Below are 19,337 nucleotides of genomic sequence, written 5' to 3'. Positions count from 1 at the left end.
TTACTCCTTGCTATATGGAAATAAAAAGCTAAGAAAAATAAAAACTTTTAGCAATACCTCAGTGCTGACAGCTACTTAAAGTGACGGGGAAGAATAACCTAAGCCTGAAGATTACGATGTATTGTCTGTTCAATATAAACTGATCCTTTATTCTGATGGTAGATTTCATGACCAAAAAAATGTGACGAAACAAAAGCCAAGTGCTCATTCATTGATTTATGTGATTGTAAAAGGAAATGTTTAACATGTGATTAAATTTATATCAAGTCAACGATCTGCGGCAATAACCTGACAATTCTCAAACAAATAGTCACGTATTTCCTCTAGAATTATGATAAATAGAAGGAGGTTGGTGAAAATCCATCATGCTCTAAAACCTACGAAGATTTTGACCATAGCTAGTAAAAATGCACCTTTACTCAAAGCTAGGAATTGATCTGAAATTTGAAAAAAAAATATGTACTCTTGCGTTAGGTAAATTTTATACATGTTTTTCACAGATAGAACACATATCCATTAAAGTCTGTGGTGCTATTCATGTATGTCTGCTGTCTACTATTAATATTGGGAGAAATAGGAGAAGCTTTGCAGTTTAATCTTCTATTTTTCATCTGTGAAAACCCCTAAAGAAACATTGATTAATAAAATCTAATACACTGACTAATCATGGATGACACTCGGATCCAAAACACTAAAGATCAACAGTCTGTGCTTTGACGTACAAGGAAAAGCACGAACATCTGAATGAGGTCTTATACTCACAGCTGAGCAGGAAGAAGGAGTATAGTAATAAAACCTAGACCCTTAGCCTCTGTACTACGGGATGCTAATTGTCTGAGACATGTATATTAGCGTTGCAATGAGCATTGAGCTACAGAAAAACTCAACTTGCCGCAATGAAATCAGAGACTATCGTTTGACGGCATAGCCCCACTCACCTTAATTCGTGTCCTTCAAAATGGACTTGTAGTATAGCCATGAGCTACAGCCTTAAGGAAATATTTATGATGCTTCAAATTTTTTTATTCGCTACTTAATTTTGTTAAAAATGATTGAACAAAGTCCTATTGAAAGTGCCCTCTGTGAACACATCCATATTTACATTATATTTATTTTTTTATTAAATTTAATTGGGGCTAATTTACTAAAGTTGTCTAATTTAGGTGACATCAAGCACTTTTCTACTTTTCTCATCAAACCACACATTGAGAAGCATGTCTAAAATACATAACAAATGTGTTGCAAGGCATGGGAGACAGTTTTGGGTGAAAATTAAGCTAGAATTCTGGTAGAAATAACTTTGCAAATCTACTCCTGATGAAGAAGCGAAACCTGGATCAATTTGCTCGTACAATCTGTCATATTTCTTCCTTGCCATGTTTACAGGAATTACAGGTATTTATTTGTGAGTGTTTTGGACTTACAGTATGCTTCTTATATGTGCATGGTGCTTTAGATAATCATATCAAAATCACATTCCCACTATAAAAATAGTAAGGCAATGTCATAAGTGAATACCTGAAGAAGTACAATGTTTCAGTTCCAGCTCATTACACTTATGTAATAAATATACTTTAGTTAAGACTTATATTTTTATTTTTACGTTGTCACAAAATAATATTAATCTTTTAACCAGATTAAATGCAAGGCTATGCACTATATTTGGCTATGTTCATACTGCAGCCAGAGATCTCTGTCTCGGTAGATTTGACAAAAAGAGTCGAATTGTATTCAGCAGTATCCTTAACCTCAAAATGACAAAAACAATGTGTGGAACTGATGGAACTGCACAAATAGGACCCATTATACGACAGATCGGGCAGAGTATTGATCTCCACCCTTTTATGTCCTGCTACCATTTTTTCCATTGGTTGTAAAAATAAAACAGGATCTTTCTACATCCTGTTTTAATAGAATAGAAAAATGTAAAAAGTCAGGTTTTTAAGTACTGGCAAAATAATAAAACAGCATTATGTGAACTGAGACTAAAGATTTGTGCAGTTTGCCACCCATGCAGTAGCAACCATACCTTAAGGAGGGAACAGCAATGAAACAACAAATGTGCCCAACCAGAGGCGTAGCTAGGGTTTTGGTTCAGGGGGGGCGAAACTTCTGAGTGGGCCCCTAACCAGGTAACCTTGATTACACATCGGTGACGTGCCCTAAGGCTATGTGCACACGTTACGGATTGGGGTGCAGAATTTTCTGCACAAAATCCGCATCCCCTGGCAGAAAACGCAGGTGCGGATTTGATGCGTTTTTTATGCGAATTTGTGCATTTTTGTTGTGCATTTGATGCGGATTTTCTGCGGATTTTCTGCGTTTTTTACCACTGCGGATTTCTATAATGGAAGGGGTCAGAACGCTGCAGTTCTGCACAAACCGCTTTTGATCCGCAGCGGATTTCATGCGGATTTTTCCGCACCATTAGCGCAGCCTTTTTTTTTCCTATTGATTTACATTGTACTGTAAGTCACTTTGCGTTTCTGCGCGGAAAAAACCCGCTGCGGATCCGCACTAAATCTGCATCGTGTGCACACAGCCTAATAGTGGAGGAGAGCCCCAGCAGATGACCGCGGTGTTACTGAAGATAATCTCTATATAAAGACCAATTTGGATATTACTGCCATATGGTCAGTGGTAGATACCAGTCCTACAGAACATATAAGAGATCACAGCACAGTTACAGATAATGTCTTACCGCTGACGTTCTTTCTGATGGAATCGTTCATTTTTCCCGTGTTTTCCATCTGGCCCAGACCGACATGACAACTTCTTCCAGCTACAACTCATCTGCAGAGAATCCAACAAAGACACATTTCACTTCTCATATTCCAGCCCCATCACCATCTATCTCCAACCTGCACAAACTCCTCATCCTGCTGATACCCCAATACTGAGCCACTGCTGCCGTATGTGTCCCTATTACTGCCCCTGATACCCCAACACTGAACCGCTGCTGCAGTATGTGTCCCTATTACTGCACCTGATACGCCAATACTGAGCCGCTGCTGCCATATGTGTCCCTATTACTACCCCTGATACCCCAATACTGAACCGCTGCTGCCGTATATATGTCCCTATTACTGCACCTGATACCCCAATACTGAGCCGCTGCTGCCGTATGTGTCCCTATTACTGCACCTGATACTCCAATACTGAGCCGCTGCTGCCGTATGTGTCCCTATTACTGCCCCTGATACCCCAATACTGAGCTGCTGCTGCCATGTGTATCCCTATTACTGACCCTGATACCGCAATTCTGAGCCACTGCTGCCGTATGTGTCCCTATTACTGCCCCTGATACCCCAATACTGAACCACTGCTGCTGTATATATGTCCCTATTACTGCACCTGATACCCCAATACTGAGCAGCCACTACTGCCGTATGTGTCCCCATTACTGCCCCTGATACCCCAATACTGAGCCGCTGCTGCCGTATGTGTCCCTATTACTGCACCTGATACTCCAATACTGAGCCACTGCTGCCGTTTGTGTCCCTATTACTGCCCCTGATACCCCAATACTGAGCTGCTGCCGTGTGTGTCCTTATTACTGCCCCTGATACCCCAATACTGAGCCGCTGCTGCCGTGTGTCCCTATTACTGCACCTGATACCCCAATACTGAGCCGCTGCTGCCGTATGTGTCCATATTACTGCCCCTGATACCCAAATACTGAACCGCTGCTGCCGTATGTGTCCCTATTACTGCCCCTGATACCCCAATACTGAGCCGCTGCTGCCATGTGTGTCCCTATAACTGCCCCTGATACCCCAATACTGAGCCGCTACTGCCGTGTGTGTCCCTATTACTGCCGGATACCCCAATACTGAGCCGCTACTGCCGTGTGTGTCCCTATTACTGCCGGATACCCCAATACTGAGCCGCTGCTGCCGTATGTGTCTGTATTACTGCCCCTGATACCCCAATACTGAACCGCTGCTGCCGTATGTGTCCATATTACTGCCCCTGATACCCCAATACTGAGCCGCTGCTGCCATGTGTGTCCCTATTACTGCCCCTGATACCCCAATACTGAGCTGCTGCTGCCGTGTGTGTCCCTATTACTGCCGGATACCCCAATACTGAGCCACTGCTGCCGTATGTGGAGCGCCCCCACACCGCCGCAGGGCCAAGGGATACCCGGAGCCGGGCCTCTGGGAGTCTCTGTTCAGTTCTGGGGATGTCACGGTGGCTAGGCCCGGTCCGTGGCCCTGTCTGTCAGCGGGGGACGTCCGGTAGAATAAGTGGTGGTGTAACGGTGCAATTGTGAGGTGCAGGTCGCGGTAAATAACGAGGACACCAGGTTGCAGTCTCTTTACCTCTTTACTGAAGATCTCTGAGTCCTCAGTCCAGGATACGGTTTACCAGGCTGCGCAAGTCCGGCCGGTCCAATGGCACCTCCAGAGTTCTCTTCACAGGTGGAAATCTGTGCCTTCCTGCTTGCGCTATGTGTTGTGGTCCTTCCCTGCTGTGCTTACGGAAAGTCCCCACAACTGTTGTGTCTGTTTCTTAAGTTCCCTCACAACTCGACTAGATGATGTTCTGCTAATCCTCCGTCCCTCCCTGAGGTTCGGGTAGGAACGGCACCCGTTTGACGGGTAGGCTCGGAGCTCTTCCGGGACCCTAGAGACGCCCCTCTCCACAAGTTGCCCCCCAAGACTTCATAGGTGATTTGAGTTAGACAGCCCGCCTGAGACTGACTGTCCTGCCGCTGTTTAGAGTATTGCTTGAAGCTGGATATTATGATACTCTCTCGGCGTTCCGGCCACCGGTTGTGCGCCTCAGTAGAATGTTGCCTCGGTCTTACAGCACGACTCCTACTGGTATTCTCCTATCGCTTTGATCTCGTTTCTCACTCAGCACAATCTATCTCTCTTCTAATCCTTTCTTGGGCACCGCCGCTACCCGGAGCAGGCACGGTCCCGTTACGTTCGTTCTCGTTGCCAAGCCTCTGTCAGGATCCCACCCCTAACAGAGACCCTACTGTCTCTTCCCCTACAACACCCTCTGCCACAAGGTGTTGCCTGGTTCCAACCCAGTCAGCTTTCTCTTCTAACTTCCTGCCTGACCCCCAGTTTACCCACTATGGTGGGGAGTGGCCTAGTGAATAGCACCCTTAGCTCCCCCCCGGAGGCCCGGCTGTGAAATGTATTGGTGACTGTGATACCTGATTAGATGAACTCCTTCAGTGCCATCAGACGCACCATAGCTCCCCATAGTGGCGGAGCCACAGTACTGCAACGACCAGGACTCTGGGGCGCTGCACTCCCCCCTGGTTAAACACAGTACTCCGGGACTGGGAAGAAAAACAACAATACAAGTTAGCAAAAAGACATACAGTTTTGTTTGAGTGCAATAACAATAAGTATACTTGAACAGGCTTCCCTTTATGGGAGGTAAGGACACTTAAACGTTACAAACATGGTTAAATAACACAGCAACAAGCTATAAATAATTCTTCTTACCCAACCGGGTATTCTACTAAGTGCAAAAATTGTTGAACAGTACTTTAACGTTGCCTTTAAGGACATACACTCTGTATCCACTAAAGACCTTCTTATAATCACATTATAAGGCAATTTAACTTTTACATTCTCCTTCTTTAAATCTGCAGGACCGCCTGTCCTATCGGCACCAGACCTACTTCCTCTCCTTTCTGTTACAGGACCGCCCCGTTCAGCCAGGGCCTACTGCCTTTTCGACTTCTATACACAGTATAGATCCTAACATTCTTTCAATTTAAGAGCACTGAGCCATCTCTACATGACCCCTAAAAGAACTCACTAACTAACCCCTACGGGCTCACTTTCTGTCCTTTGTAACACATTATTAACTCTTTTCCTAAAATGACTAACTTCCTATGGAGGACTCAGGGTTTACCTTCTATCCCCATTTCCTTATCAACATTATCAAAACATTTTCTACTGAACATTAAGCCTTCTATTTTAACTTCTGTGCTAACAACTATGCAGGACACTATGTCTGCCCCTACGGGTCCACTGCATCCTTCCTTCTGAAAACATCATCTGCTTTTCTTTTACAACTTAACTAATCAGATACATATAACTTTTACATGTAAAGATTGTCATCACTTTCGTCCATCAAGACATTATTGCTATCCATCAATCTTAAAGCAATACAGTTCTGTGAATGTAAAACATGGAGGTCTCCTTTAAGGGAGGGGACCAAGTCTTTAAGGGGTAACATTTCTTTTCTGGCTACCAGTCTTTACTCAGCAAAGGCTCCGGTGCGGTATCTTCGCAAAGAGTCTTTAAGTAAAACCAGTAGGAAGCGCCTTTAAGAAGGTGCAAACTATTCACAAAAAAAGTTTGTATCACGCACAGTCCATGATTACAACAGTTCTTTCAACTTTTGTGCAAACTCGAAGAAAAATAAACAAACAGGGATCCCGGGTCAACAAAGGGATCCATTGAAGAATTAACCCTGGACGGGTTTAGCAGTAAGAATCAGGAAAACAAACAGTTAAAAACTATGTACATCTTCAGGTTTCCGAGGTTTATTCCTGCTCAGGTGGCCTTGGCCCCTGACCCCCGGCGGCCGCAGCGTCTGTGCCGGTGGCAGGTCCCGCAGGGGTCGTCAGATCACCTGGTGTCTGGATTTGGAGGCTGACCTTACTTGCAAGTTCAGTAGCCGCCACTAGGCGCACAGTGGTGATAGTCACAAGATCTGGCAAATTTGGGTCGGTCATGATCGGGGCCATAGGTGGCGTTCCCTCAGGCCCACATCGGTGGACGTTCCGAGCGCACCATCCCTGTGCATTCCGGTGGCGAGTGTAGGTCACCTGATCCCCCTTTTGCAATGGGTCACCATCTCGACTGCAGCATGGAGTTTTTACGTTGTAACTGGTAACAAAGACATCAGTTGGTAGTCCCGGTTCCTGTATGGAGCCCCATCCCCTCTTCGGGTGATAGGCCAGCACGGTTCCCCGTTTTACCACGTCTTTCCTACCATGCACAGACTTCTTGCGTTGCGCTTCTTGTTGTTCCATTTCGTCTCGATTTTTCCAGTGCTGAATCAAGCATTGATTGTATTGCTCCCAGGTAAGTATGGCGATGGTGAGACCATCCCCCGGGGTCCCATCCGGCTCAACCCAGGGGGTGTCCCACCGGAGCATCACCCCATCTGGGCCCACATCTATGGGTTCCCCCCACCTGGTCGGTAGCGGCGGTATCAACTTTCCCATTGCGCTGGGATGGAGGACCACTCGCTCGACCGTAAATGAAGGGTTACTGTTGTGGGGAGGATCGGTCGCGAGAGCGGGATCGAGCGTGGAGGCAGGGATGTCTTCCGTACCTGCGCCTGATGTGATTCCACCGATGTCGATCTGGTCCACTGACGAGGGTGCTAGAATCGGCTGCAGCTCGGACCGCAGCTCCTCCAATACAATCCCCGAACACAGCTCCGCCCGCTGCGGTTCCTCCTCCGCTGGCTCCGAGGTCGGGATAGGTGGGCTCAGCTCCGCTGTCTGTTCCAAGGGCTTCGGGTCCGCCTCCAGCGAACGAGGGCAAGCCAGGACCGTTCCTTCCTCGTTCTGGCACCTCCTGTTCATTGTCATGATCTGATAATCTGTGGCAGTGCATGCATCGGACTCCGCCATTTCTCCAGGGCCGAGCTTCTCCGTCACCCGCTTCCCGCTGTTGCAACTCAGGGGGCGGTTCTCGTTGGTTCCTGGGCAGGTCGTCTTCTCGCAGCAGGAATCGGAGGGGGCGGTAGCCGTTTTTCGCGCCACTCTGGTAGTCTCCTCCCATGGCACGCCCTCCTTCTTCTCTGGCGTAGCAATGGCGGCGGTCTTTTTGGCGGGAACTTCTCTCGGTCAATGGCAATACACAGTCTCTCAATAAAGTACAATCCAAGCACAATAAGTCACAGTTCCAAGGCACACATGACCTGATTCTTCAGGCTTAAGTAGATCCTGTTCGTGACGCCAAGTTGGAGCGCCCCCCACACCGCTGCAGGGCCAAGGGATACCCAGAGCCGGGCCTCTGGGAGTCTCTGTCCAGTTCTGGGGATGTCACGGTGGCTAGGCCCGGTCCGTGGCCCTGTCTGTCAGCGGGGGACGTCCGGTAGAATAAGTGGTGGTGTAATGGTGCAATTGTGAGGTGCAGGTCGCGGTAAATAACGAGGACACCAGGTTGCAGTCTCTTTACCTCTTTACTGAAGATCTCTGAGTCCTCAGTCCAGGATACGGTTTACCAGGCTGCGCAAGTCCGGCCGGTCCAATGGCACCTCCAGAGTTCTCTTCACAGGTGGAAATCTGTGCCTTCCTGCTTGCGCTATGTGTTGTGGTCCTTCCCTGCTGTGCTTACGGAAAGTCCCCACAACTGTTGTGTCTGTTTCTTAAGTTCCCTCACAACTCGACTAGATGATGTTCTGCTAATCCTCCGTCCCTCCCTGAGGTTCGGGTAGGAACGGCACCCGTTTGACGGGTAGGCTCGGAGCTCTTCCGGGACCCTAGAGACGCCCCTCTCCACAAGTTGCCCCCCAAGACTTCATAGGTGATTTGAGTTAGACAGCCCGCCTGAGACTGACTGTCCTGCCGCTGTTTAGAGTATTGCTTGAAGCTGGATATTATGATACTCTCTCGGCGTTCCGGCCACCGGTTGTGCGCCTCAGTAGAATGTTGCCTCGGTCTTACAGCACGACTCCTACTGGTATTCTCCTATCGCTTTGATCTCGTTTCTCACTCAGCACAATCTATCTCTCTTCTAATCCTTTCTTGGGCACCGCCGCTACCCGGAGCAGGCACGGTCCCGTTACGTTCGTTCTCGTTGCCAAGCCTCTGTCAGGATCCCACCCCTAACAGAGACCCTACTGTCTCTTCCCCTACAACACCCTCTGCCACAAGGTGTTGCCTGGTTCCAACCCAGTCAGCTTTCTCTTCTAACTTCCTGCCTGACCCCCAGTTTACCCACTATGGTGGGGAGTGGCCTAGTGAATAGCACCCTTAGCTCCCCCCGGAGGCCCGGCTGTGAAATGTATTGGTGACTGTGATACCTGATTAGATGAACTCCTTCAGTGCCATCAGACGCACCATAGCTCCCCATAGTGGCGGAGCCACAGTACTGCAACGACCAGGACTCTGGGGCGCTGCACATGTGTTCCTATTACTGCCCCTGATATCCCAATACTGAGCCTCTGCTGCCGTATGTGTACCTATTACTGCCCCTGATATCCCAATACTGAGACGCTTTTGCCATGTGTGTCCCTGTTACTGCCCCTGATACCCCAATTCTGAGCCACTGCTGCCGTATGTGTCCCTCTTACTGCCCCTGATACCCCAATACTGAACCACTGCTGCCGTATATATGTCCCTATTACTGCCCCTGATACCCCAATACTGAGCTGCTGCTGCCGTGTGTGTCCCTATTACTGTCCCTGATACCCCAATACTGAGCCGCTGCTGCCGTGTGTGTCCCTATTACTGCCCCTGATATCCCAATACTAAGTCACTGCTGCCGTATGTGCACCTATTACTGCCGCTGATACCCCAATTCTGAGCCACTGCTGCCGTATGTGTCCCTATTACTGCCCCTGATACCCCAATACTGAACCGCTGCTGCCGTATATATGTCCCTATTACTGCCCCTGATATCCCACTACTGAGCCGCTGCTGCCGTATGTGTACCGATTACTGCCGCTGATACCCCAATACTGAGCCGCTGCTGCCGTGTGTGTCCCTATTACTGCCCCTGATACCCCAATACTGAGCTGCTGCTGCCGTGTGTGTCCCTATTACTGCCGGATACCCCAATTCTGAGCCACTGCTGCTGTATGTGTCCCTATTACTGCCCCTGATACCCCAATACTGAACCACTGCTGCCGTATATATGTCCCTATTACTGCCCCTGATATCCCACTACTGAGCCGCTGCTGCCGTATGTGTCCCTATTACTGCCGCTGATACCCCAATTCTGAGCCACTGCTGCCGTATGTGTCCCTATTACTGCCCCTGATACCCCAATACTGAACCGCTGCTGCCGTATATATGTCCCTATTACTGCCCCTGATACTCCAATACTGAGCCGCTGCTGCCGTATGTGTCCCTATTACTGCCCCTGATACCCCAATACTGAGCCACTGCTGCTATGTGTGTCCCTATTACTGCCTCTGATACCCCAATACTGAGCCGCTGGCACCATATGTGTCCCTATTAATGCCCCTGATACCCCAATACTGAGCCACTGCTGCCATGTGTGTCCCTATTACTGCCCCTGATACCCCAATACTGAGCCGCTGCTGCGATATGTGTACCTTTTACTGCACCTGATATCCCAATACTGGGCCGCTGCTGCCGTATGTGTCCCTATTACTGCCCCTGATACCCCAATTCTGAGCCACTGCTGCCATATGTGTCCCTATTACTGCCCCTAATACCCCAATACTGAGTCGCTGCTGCCATATGTGTCCCTATTACTGCACCTGATGCTCCAATACTGCGCCGCTGCTGCTGTGTGTGTCCCTATTACTACCGGATACCTCAATACTGAGCCGCTGCTGCCATATGTGTCCCTATTACTACCGGATACCCCAATTCTGAGCCACTGCTGCCGTATGTGTCCCTATTACTGCCCCTAATACCCCAATACTGAGTTGCTGCTGCCGTATGTGTCCTTATTACTACACCTGATGCTCCAATACTGAGCCACTGCTGCTGTGTGTGTCCCTATTACTACCGGATACCTCAATACTGAGCCGCTGCTGCCATATGTGTCCCTATTACTGCCCCTGATACCCCAATACTGAGCCGCTGCTGCCGTATGTGTCCCTATTACTGCCCCTGATACCCCAATACTGAGCCACTGCTGACGTATGTGTACCTATTACTGCCGCTGATACCCCAATACTGAGCCACTGATGCCGTATGTGTCCCTATTACTGCCGCTGATACCCCAACACTGAACCTCTGCTGCCGTGTGTGTCCCTATTACTGCCGGATACCCCAATACTGAGCCACTGCTGCCGTATGTGTCCTTATTACTACACCTGATACCCCAATACTGAGCCGCTGCTGGCGTGTGTGTCCCTATTACTGCCCCTGATGCCCCAATACTGAGCCGCTGCTGCCGTGTGTGTCCCTATTACTGCCGGATACCCCAATACTGAGCCACTGCTGCCGTGTGTGTCCCTATTACAGCCCCTGATACCCCAATACTTAGCCGCTGCTGCTGTATCTGTCCCTACTACTGCACCTGATACTCCAATACTGAGCCACTGCTGCCGTACGTGTCCTTATTACTGCCCCTGATACCCCAATAATGAACCACTGCTGCCGTATGTGTCCTTATTACGGCCCCTGATACCCCAATACTGAGCCGCTGCTGCCGTGTGTGTCCCTACTACTGCACCTGATACTCCAATACTGAGCCACTGCTGCCGTATGTGTCCCTACTACTGCACCTGATACTCCAATACTGAGCCACTGCTGCCGTATGTGTCCCTATTACTGCCCCTCATACCCCAATACTGAGCCGCTGCTGCCGTGTGTGTCCCTATTACTGCCAGATACCCCAATACTGAGCCGCTGCTGACGTATGTGTACCTATTACTGCCGCTGATACCCCAATACTGAGCCACTGATGCCGTATGTGTCCCTATTATTGCCCCTGATACCCAAATACTGAACCGCTGCTGCTGTATATATGTCCCTATTACTGCCCCTGATAATCCAATACTATGTGTCCCTATTAGGCTACGTTCACATTTGCGTTGTTGTGTGTTGCGTCAGCGACGCATCGCCGATGCAACGCACAACGCATGCAAAACGCATGCAAAACGCATTGTTTTGTGACGCATGCATCCTTTTTTTGCTTGATTTTGGACGCACAAAAAATGCAACTTGCTGCGTCCTGTGCGCCCTGACGCGTGCGCGTAGCCTTACTGCCCCTGATACCCCAATACTGAGCCGCTGCTGCCGTGTGTGTCCCTATTACTGCCCCTGATACCCAAATACTGAGCCGCTGGCACCATATGTGTCCCTATTAATGCCCCTGATACCCCAATACTGAGCCGCTGCTGCCGTGTGTGTCCCTATTACTGCCCCTGATACCCCAATACTGAGCCGCTGCTGCCGTGTGTGTACCTATTACTGCCCTTGATATCCCAATACTGAGCCGCTGCTGCCATATGTGTACCTATTACTGCCACTGATACGCCAATACTGAGCCGCTGCTGCCGTATGTGTCCGTATTACTGCACCTGATACTCCAATACTGAGCCACTGCTGCGGTGTGTGTCACTATTACTGCCCCTGATACCCCAATACTGAGCCGCTGGCACCATATGTGTCCCTATTACTGCCCCTGATACCCCAATACTGAGCCGCTGCTGCCGTATGTGTCCCTATTACTCCACCTGATACCCCAATACTGAGCCGCTACTGCCATATGTGTCCCTATTATTGCACCTGCTGTGTGGTTGTCTGTGCCCTCCAAATTCTAAAGCACCCCTCTATAATATAGTAATGCCGGGTGCAAGTGCCCTATAAAACAGTGCCCATATTTTGCCCCCTAAAAAGTAATATTGCCCTGTGTGCCTCTTTGATAGTAACAGTAACCTGAGTTCCCCTATAAACAATAAGTACCCACTTTACATTTAATAATGTCCCGACGTCAGACACCGACACTGACAAGGGGATGATGGGAGAAGGAGCGCAGCGCTCCTTCTCCCATCAATGCGATCAGCTGTATCGGCTAAATGCCAGTACAGCTGATCTTCCAATGATGGCGGGGGGCCCACTGCTGGCACCGGGCCCCCCCCCCCCCCGCCTGCTCAGTGGCCCGTAGCGGCCGGGCGGCAGAGCAGGGAGATCGATTCTCCCTGCTCTGCCGCAGAATGTAACTGCGTGCCGATACAGTTACAGTACTGTAGCTCCGGGTGGGCCCCCTCAGAGCACCGAGCCTGTGGTGCCCGCACCCTGTGCCCCCCCGGTAGCTACGCTGCTGTGCCCAACCAAGTCACTACCACAATAGTCATGAATCATGTCCAGTGTTCCATGAAAAAAAAGTTAAAAACTAAATTAATCATAGCGAAAAGACAATATATAGTACAACGCATATAAAATGACAGTGTTACTATTGCCATTCTGTTAATAGTGGTTTTTTTTGTTTTTGTAACTGCTAGATGGCGTAAACAAATTTAAAAACTAAAAATGTATTTTAGCCCATAGCATAAGTCCCACTCTACCTCAAATGTATATTTTTAAAATTTTCTTGGCCAATAATAGTTGATCAAATGTGATTCACGAATGATCAAAAAATATCTTCTCTATCAGTAGGTACCCGGTTTTGTCATTATCACTTCTTGACAAACTAGAATTTTACCAGTAAAATTACTGTAGAAAAAATGTAGTAGTAAAGGGAACCTGTCATGTCCAAAAACACTTAACCTGCAGATATGGGTATAAACTGCAGTTTAATAGCATTGTAAAGCCGTAAGGCCGCCACGCTGAAAGCCGGGCTATCGGGAGGAAATGAACGTTTTTCCTCCTGGCAGCCTCCAGCTTTCAGTTACAGAGGCGTGGCTTCAGTTACTGCTCAGTACATAGTCAGTGGTGACTGTAACCATGCCTCAGCGTTGACTGACAGCCGACTCTGGTGACACTGGTTAGCTGATTGTCAGTCAGTGCTGGGTTGTTTTGCTCAGCCATCGCTTACTATGTACTTGGCGGTGACTGAAGCAGTGCCTCTATGTTTGGCTTCTGCACAGCTTTACAATGCTATTAACCTGCAGATTAACCCCATATGTGCAAGTTATTAGCTTTAAATACCCTTTAACACCAATGAGTATCTGTGTGGTGCGTGAAAGAGCTATGCTTAGGAATAATACTGCTCTCAATACCTCCTCAACTCTGTTATATCTTTAAACCATTTTAAGACATGAAAACAGACAACCCCTTGATCATTACTAGCAGTTGGATCATTTATAATAATAATAATTATTATATCTATAGTCATCTTCCCTGGGCTTTACACTGTTGGTATTACAGCTGTCAATGTCTTAAACATACTTATATTTATTTCTGTACAATCATGGGATCTCTTCATAAATCTATTGCACTAAAATTTTGAAAAATGATCATTATTTCTGGTGTTCAATTATTTTCTTAAACACACAGATGTGATCACCAAGTGTTCCCTTTAGGGCTGATACAACACTTGGCAAGACTCCATAGCAAACATTTTAATATTTTCCCTTGTTCTCTTTGTAGCCTGATGCCATGAAAATCATATGCAACTATTCCTTCATCTGCAAAGCTACAACTAGCTAAGGCTACATATATCCATACAAGAAATCCTGATTCCCAGTACACGAGTATGCAACAATGTAAACTACCAGAAAACACACAAAAGAAACTCTCAGTTACTTTGTCACATAGCAATATGCCCACCCATTCAGCAGAATTCAAAGTCAATATTTCTTTAGACATCTGGCTTGCCAATAAAAAATTTCATGGAGTTCAGGTAGCCCATTCCTATGAAATATGCTGCGGCAGGTGATTCAGTGAATGCGAGTCATAACTATAAGGAAGCGATCATCGTTGCTTAAAAATTAGGTTTATCCAACCAGACTATTCTTGATTGTTGTCCAATAAGACACAATTTTTTTTTACAGAAGACAATAAAAACATTTCACATATCTTGGATCTGTCTAATCATGAAAACCTGAAAAATGTGACTTTGGAAGTCATTGATCAGCTGTACAAATCGACTAAAAAATATGGTTTGACTTTAACTGTATGTCTCTGTGTGTCCCATAAGTAAATGCTAGAGATACAGTGCCTTGCGAAAGTATTCGGGCCCCTGGAACTTTCCAATTTTTTCCCACATATCATGCTTCAAACATAAAGATACCAAATGTAAATTTTAGGTGAAGAATCAACAACAAGTGGAACACAACTGTGAAGTTGAATGAAATTTATTGTTTATTTTAAATTTTTGTGGAAATTTAAAAACTGAAAAGTGGGGCGTGCAATATGATTCGGCCCCTTTACTGTCAGTGCAGCAAACTCACTCCAGAAGTTCATTGTGGATCTCTGAATGATCCAATGTTGTCCTAAATGCCTAATGGTGATAAATATAATCCACCTGTGTGTAATCAAGTCTCCGTATAAATGCACCTGCTCTGTGATAGCTTCAGGGTTCTGTTTGAAGCACAGAGAGCAGGCAAACAGGTCACGTCACAATCCATTTTTGGATTTGTGGCAGCTCTGGTTCCACTATGTTTTAAATGTAGCTTTTTTCCTTTCAGGACCAGTGGGGGTTAATGTCAGTTTCCCATGCTGGCAATCTGTTGCAGCTGCAGAGTTGCTAGGTCAGCTGATGTGAGTGGTGACCGCTCCCACCATCCTTTATGTGGTCACCTAATGCATCAGCTGATTGTTGGTGATAGTTTCTCTATGGAGACCAGCCATGCAGTTGCTGCTCTCTGGTGTCAGCTACTTCTGGAGTTTGAAGTCCTGTTTCCGTGTCACCTGCGGTGTGGAGCTTGGCAGCAGAGTCTGGAAGCTAAGTGTTGTGTTTATTCCTTGTCTATCTTGCATTTGTCACTGTCCCTGGTACCATCTGCAGTGGTGAGGCTAGTGCCAGTGCACTAGCCAGGGCAGTGTGAGGTGACAGCAAGGGACAAGGTTCCTGATGGCAGAGGAGGGAAGGACCCACTTAGGGTGTTAGGGGAGTGCAGGGACAGGCTCAGGTTTGAGCTCAGGGGGTGTCCATCACTCATTTCCCTATCAGTAGGGCCTTTCTCTCCCCTTTTCCATCCCGTTGTGTGTTTGTTGTACCATCAGCTGACTAACCCCCCCATTGTGGCATGGTATTTCGTGACAGGTTATAGGTGAGGATGATACCTTTAGTAATCATTTAAACCCATTTGTGTCAACTTCTGTGCCAAAATCACCAGGGTATGTAAACTTTTGATCAGAGTCATTTGGATGTTTTGGGTTGTCAGTATGATTTAAAAAGAGAAAACACAGTAGTTTGACAATAAACGGCTTCACCCAACCATTAACCATGAGTGGAGAAAAAGTTTTGAAGTTATCATTCATATTCTCTGAGAAAAGGCCAAGAAAGCAAACATTCTGCCGGGTATGTAAACTTTTGAGCACAACTGCATATACATATATAAATACTTTGTGACTTAAAAAAATATTTGTACAACTTTTTTTTATTTTCTTTTTACTTACCGTATTCATATTATGGGACTTTCACTTTCTGTAGTCTAATTGCAGCTATAAGGGATAGCAGCAATGCAGGAGTATTGCTATACCTTATAATCTGTCAGCCCTGCAGACACAAGTTAGTTAACAATGTCCAGGTTGGTAAGAAATATATACAACCAGAGAACGGAGTACATAAATCCCATAACACATTTTTTCTTTAAAAATGTATGTAATTTTTATTAATCCAATATTATATCTCAAAGTAAATAGACAACAATAATATAATACAATACATGTAACACAGGATAAGTGGAGGAGGAAACAAATAATGGTGGCGGAGCGGGCAGGGAACTTATCACATCACAGAGGCTGCCACTATACGGTCCATAATATAAAGCTCATACTATAGAGTTCATAGAGACATGGCACTTATGGCAGTAGCTCAAGTCCGCATGGCAAGATCAGCTATTAAAGTGCAATAGTGCAAACTAAATCAGCAAATTCCTTTTTCTTGGCCACAAGTTTATGATAATTTTTGTGAGTTTTGTGTTGAATCTAATTATTCTGTGTTGTTCACAGCGTCCAACTCCAAAATGGATTTTCGTACCCGGGACCAAACTTGGTTATCCCGGTTACAGGAGGTGTTTAAGGAGGATTCCAATATTGTTTTAACTTCTGACAGAAGGGACTCTGGGGAGAGGATTGTTAAATTGAAGTCAATGTTGCATAGGAGGACGAAGCTGTGGTGGAATAGGGCCTCTTTAGGTCAATATCTGGCCCGCAACCTTATTCCGAGGGGATTGCGGGTCCAGATATTTCCCTCCTTTACAGTGGAGGATGAGGTCTTCAAAGGAAAATGGGAGGACCTGGCCACACAATGTTCCAGGGGATTTATTGAATTACTAATGGGACTGGATGAGATGAAATTGGGAGAGATTGAAAGGGATATTGATACCCTACAGTCCCAAATTAAAGATGATTTAACACCAGAGGCCCTGGAAAAACTGAATGGAGATTTAGATAAGGATTTCCTGAGGTGGGAACAAGAGATTGGTGCAGTTAAAACTAAAAAGCTACAGAGGGATAATTCTGACTATCAAGATAATAAAGTATATCGGTGGAGAAATAATAATAAAAGGGGACGTCCATCACCTCAGTCCTGATCTGGCTCCATCTCATCCTTTACCTCCATTGAGGAATCGAGTGTGGCATTCGATCAATCAAGAAATAAGCAGACAGCCAGAAAGATACAACCTGGCAGAGTTGCAAAGAAAGGGAATGCCAACAAGAAGAAATTTGTACCATCAGTAACATATGATTGTAAAACTAAATCCTCAGATCTGGAGGTAATTAATTTATCACCTCACCATCTCTCACAAACACAGGTAGAGCTGTTGAAACTGGGTCTGAATTTTGTACCTTGTAACAATTTTGACTTCTTTACAGTCATAAAAGATACACACCTCTTTTGCCGCAAGTTGATCCTTAAGAAGTTGTATGGTCAAAGGGACTCTAACCAATATTCATCTGTGGATGTGGAACGCGAAGCTCTAGAAGCATTGGAGGAGTTATTGAGGGAACAGGAATCTGAATCTTCAGGTAATTTCCCCTCGTCGGTTGTGTCCAGATCCCTATCATTCCCTCCCTTGTCTCTCTGTCCCCAGGTTGAGATCTTTTGTAGACTTGTTACGGAGGATCTCAAGAAAATATCCAAATTTAGATGTAATGACAATCTTACAAGCATACAGAGAAAGGCCCTGAGGGAATTACAGTCATTAGACTCAGTGATTTTTAAACCAGCAGACAAGGGAGGGAATGTGGTCATCTGGCCAACCGACAAATATGAGAAGGAGGCATTTAGACAGCTCAGAAATAAAACCACCTATCGTGTCTTGGCCCATAACCCTCTACAATCCTTTACTAATGAGTTAGAGGTGATTTTATCTTATGCTGGTGAATCAGGGATTGTCCCTAAGAAGGTCCTTGATGGCCTTCTTCCAAAATTTCCAAAAATAGCCACCTTCTACTTACTGCCTAAGGTGCACAAGGACGCTGTTAATCCCCCTGGCAGACCAATTGTCTCTGGCATAGGAGGGCTATGCGACAATGTGTGTAAATTTATTGATTATTATCTAAAGCCACTTGTGGAAACGCTCCCCTCCTATGTCAGAGACACTACTGATGTTCTGATGAGGGTCGATGGCCTGTCCCTCGAGGCGGGCATGTTATTAGTTACCATCGATATAGAGTCACTTTATACTTCAATCCGACATAGTGATGGCTTGAAGGCGGCATGCTTCTTCCTTGAGACAACCAACTGGGATGGACATTTTTCTGAATTTATTTTGGAATTGTTGGAATTTGTTTTGAAGCATAATTTTTTTGTTTTTAAGGACAAATTTTTTTTACAGTTACAAGGTACTGCAATGGGCGCGGCATGTGCTCCGTCTTACGCAAATCTATTTTTGGGGTACTGGGAAAGAACCATCTTCCAGGGTGACGGGGCACATGCCGCGGACCAGGTGGCAGGCTGGTTTCGTTACATCGATGATGTACTTATGATCTGGAATGGTGACGAGACCAGCCAATTTATGCAGGACCTTAATCAAAATTCTTTTAATTTAAAGTTCACATATTGTTGGGATAAAACTCGGATTAATTTTCTGGACATCACCCTTATTGTTGCCGAGGATGGCTACATTGAGACGGATCTCTATCGAAAGGAGACGGCCGTCAATTCCTTACTTCATGCCTCCTCGGCACACAATTATTCAGTCATCAAGGCAATCCCAGTTGGTCAGTTCTTAAGGAACAGGCGTGTCTGCTCTACGGAGGCCCGCTTTGAGGGACAGTCCGCAACACTCTCGGACAGATTTAGGGCCAGGGGGTACAGTCGTCGGTGCATTAAGGCAGGTTACAAATGGGCAAAACAAACACAGAGACAGGATTTGTTGGTTCCCTCCAAAAAGACTAAGAAACTGAGAGACCCTGAGATACGGTTCATTTCTACAGCTAATTGCCGATGGGACCGGATCCGTGATATTTTGACCAAACATTGGTCGGTTTTATTGACGGATAATGTCTTGGCTAGGCATTTGTCTCCAGCCCCATGTATGGTACAACGCAGGGGAAGAAACCTTAAAGATAGTCTGGT

This window comes from Ranitomeya variabilis, chromosome 1 (genome assembly GCF_051348905.1).
Source record: "Ranitomeya variabilis isolate aRanVar5 chromosome 1, aRanVar5.hap1, whole genome shotgun sequence".
NCBI classification, from domain to species: domain Eukaryota; kingdom Metazoa; phylum Chordata; class Amphibia; order Anura; family Dendrobatidae; genus Ranitomeya; species Ranitomeya variabilis.
This window is presented reverse-complemented; position numbering follows the sequence as displayed.